The sequence below is a fragment of the Penaeus chinensis genome, chromosome 26 (assembly GCF_019202785.1).
Source record: "Penaeus chinensis breed Huanghai No. 1 chromosome 26, ASM1920278v2, whole genome shotgun sequence".
Lineage (NCBI taxonomy): Eukaryota > Metazoa > Arthropoda > Malacostraca > Decapoda > Penaeidae > Penaeus > Penaeus chinensis.
Window position 1 is genome coordinate 15158666 of NC_061844.1, and position 4361 is coordinate 15163026.

Consider the following 4361-nt stretch of genomic DNA (forward strand, 5'->3'; position numbering starts at 1 on the left):
CGCCATCCAAACCTTAGTTAGGGCAGGAGGTTCCTCGTTGATTGGTGGGTCCAGCACAGGTATTGTGATACCACTTGCATCCAAGCTAACTATTGGATGGTCTACCTAGTACAGTTGCTCAAAATACTCGGCCCAACCTTCACGAACCCCAACATTATCTGAGATGATCTATTATTTACCAAGAAATGGCCTTCAATCCCCTCAGCAAGATTCCTGATGAACTTTTCCCAGCCCTATGCACCAAAGAGCGACGCAAGCCCTAATTGCCATGCGACACACTTTATTGTCTTCATGTGTCTCCAGGGAGCTAAAATTCAGCCTTGCCCTCGGGCGTATGCCAATGGACTCCAGTGCTACTTTCAGTGTTTTGCGCTTGAAGGACTCCCACAGAGTAACTGGGTCCATCAGGTTTTCAAGTTCTGTGAATTGATCAGACTGCCATAGCGAACCCAGAGGCACACTCCTCCTCCCTCAGTCTGTCCAAGTGAGTGGCCACTGGAGGGATGAGTTTTCAAGTGGACCCGCAGGATAGCCACTACCAACCTATGGTCAATGCCACATAACTCGGCACTACGGTACACCCTCAAATTCTGGAGGATCCTCTATCGAGTATTGGCAAGAATGTGGTCGATCTCCTTGGCCAAAGTACCTGTATTGTGATACCATGTCCAGCCATGTGGTTTGGCACCCCGCTACCAGGAGCCAGTAATCCTCATTCTCTGGGACCTAGCATAGTCCCGGAGAAGGAGGCTGTTCTCGCTGCTAGGATCAGCTCCCGAGCCTTGGCGGCAGACAGACATCTTGTAGCCAGCTCGATCACAGCCAGATACCGCACTGAAGTCGGCCAGAACAATGCAAATGTCAATTGTCTGCTACGGATGTGAGTTTGGCATAGAACGCCTCTTTCACATCGAGTTTGCAAACATCAGATGGAGCGCTCACAGCAATAAGAGACACAACGCCAAAAGCATGCTTCAGTCTCTGTGCCATAATACGCTTATCAACCGGTGTTACCTCAACTACCGAGGGTTGAAGTCGGTTGGAGATGACTGTGGCTACTCCCTGGAGGTGATGACCATCGCTGCGGCCCGACCAGTAGTCGGTGTACCTACCCATATATATAAATATATATACATATATATATATATATATATATATATATATATATATATATATAGATATATAAATACATACATACACACACACACACACACACACACACATATATATATATATATATTTATGTAAATATATAAATATATGTGTAAATATATAAATGTATGTGTAAATATATAAATATATATATATATATATAAATATATATGAATATATATAAATATATATATAAGTATATTTGTATATAAATATATATAAAAATACAATATATAAATATATATACAATATATTTATTTATAAATATATATATATATAAATAAATATATTTATTTATAAATATATTTATATATAAATATATCTATATATAAATATATTTAAATGCAAATATATTTATATATAAATGTATTTTATATATACATATATTTATATACAAATATATTTATATATAGATATATTTATATACAAATATATTTATATATAAATATATATATATAAATATATATATTTACATATAAAAAATATATATATGAATAAATTAATATATAAATATATATATATATAAATATATAAACATATATATAAAAATATATAAATATATATAAATATATAAATATATATATATATATATATATATAAATATATATATAAATATATATATAAATATATAAATAAATATATTTATAAATATATATAAATATATGAATATATATAAATATATAAATATATATATATATATATATATATATATATATAAATATATATAAATATATAAATATATATATAAATATATAAATATAAATATATATATAAATATATATATATATATAATATATATATATATAAATATATATATGAATATATAAATATTTATATTAATATATAAATATATATCATAAATATATATATATATATATTATATTTATATATGTATATATATAAATATATAAATATATAAATATATAAATATATATATATATATATATATAAATATATAAATATATATATTTATATATATAAATATATAATTATATATATAAATATATAAATATATATATATAAATATATAAATAATTATATATGAATATATACATATAAATATATATATAAATATATAAATATATAAATATATATATAAGTATATAAATATATATATGGTTAATGGTTAAAAGCAAAATAAATGTGCTAGACATCTAAGGTCATGTAGCACTATAGTAAATGGTAGTGAAGGGTGGTTGAGTTAGTGATTAGTTGTCAAAGCTGGGCAAAGGAATTGACGAGTAAATGGGTTAAGATTGGGTAAGGTAATGTATAGGGGTTAGAGCAAGTGAAGGATGTATATGCATTTGAGGAATGAAAACAGGTTGTCAAAGCAGAAAGTGTGAGAAGTTGTGGGAGGGATCACGAAAAATCGGTCCCATTTGGCTAGGCTAAATAGAGTATTTAAGAATTTTGTAGAGATGGGGGTAGTAGAAGGACGGGGGAGTGTGGAAGAGGGAGTAGTGTTGAGGGAGGTAGTGTTATGGGGAGGTGGACAATAAAGTTGTAAGGTAGTAATATGGGAGGATGGGGTAGTTGATGAAGAAGGTTGTGGGGGTATAGTTGTTGAAGTCGAACATGTTGGGAGAGTAGAAATGTCTCCTAGGGATACTGTACTAGTAGGCATTGAGGAGGGGGTATTAGTTGTAGCGTTCAGAGCCGTGGTCAAAGGAATGCCTGGGGTCAGGGAATCGGGCGAGTTTGAATTGGTGGAGCTATTTGATGAAGAGGCAAGCCTCATTGCCTCTCATAATGGTATGGTTAATGGTTAAAAGCAAAATAAATGTGCTATCTAATAATGGTATAAAATCTTCATTGTTGGCCATGGTAAGCCTGGAGTATGTTGGGGAGAGAAACGGTCCACCTCTCAGGGTCCCTCGAGGGGTAAGGGCTAGACAACTAAAGCAGGGGAATACCGTGCCCATGGCTCCCTCAGGCCGTTCAGGACTGGCACAAAGTCAGCCTTTCATCCTTTCAGCACAGCTCTCACACCTTAGGAAGTGGATAGTAGAAGGGGTTGGTGAAGGGACAGAAAGGAAAAAGTAGGAGGGGGAAAAAAAGACCATGCAAAATTTGTTGAGTCGAGGGCTGAGTCCCAAGGTTGGGGAGTTCCCCAGCATTGGGTCCCAGTCTCCGCCTCCTAAGCCCCCCCACGACAACAACGGGCAAGGGATTGGGGGGGAAAACACTAAGAAAGTTACTGATTACTAGTAAGTGAAAGAACTAAAGAATTTAGAGATCAGATAAGATCATAATACTGGGTATAAAAAAGTTTTGTCTGGTTGGTAAATATCTGTCCTGTCTATTTGATTTCCTTTACATATTTATTATTAGAAGTGGCTTTGTAAGTTGGATAACAGAGGTATATGATATTGTCATATATATGCCAATAAGTTGTCTTTATTTTAATTTTTTTCTTAACAAGACAAAGCATATGCAAGCTTCTTCAAAGGAATCATACTGATGAACTGTTAAAACATAAACCAACAGTGATATGAATTTATTTGTTTTTTCCACTCTATAGGGGTAATTATGCCTGTTTTAGTTATGCTTTCAATATTTAGAAGTGCATAAAATTGTAATAAAACTATAATAAGTGTTATACATTAACCACTTTAATCCTGCTGCATACAGTGAACACACAATTATTTTCATATTTCAGCATTCAGTATGGATGGTATGGTATGAATTTTAGCTTAGTGCATTTGATGCTTTATCCAGAATATCAAATGACATTAGAACATCAATTACAGAAATTTTATTGAAACTGGAGTAAATGTATACCTAGGAGTACATAGCACCATTTTAACAGGTTAGTGAGAAGATAATGAAAAATAAATATAAACAAATATTCCAATGAACTGACTTAATACATATATGCGTCCCCACATCTGAAGTAATTCATAACAGGTTTTTAATGCATTTAATATTAAATAATCAACATTGTAATATAGAATTTATATAAAATCCAGTTACTTCTTTGCAGAAAGTCAAAAAGGGCCCAAAAGAGTTTAGACCACTTTGAAGTAGATGAATTCTTACTCTTTCAAACCACTACAGCATAATATTAGGTTATGTCCTAACAATATTTTTTGTTCCTAACAATCAGTTCAATGGCATCTCCAGATCAGCACTTTGTATGAACACTTTTTACACAATCTGTTGGTCAATATACTTACTGCAATTAAAGTAACATTAAAATTCTCACA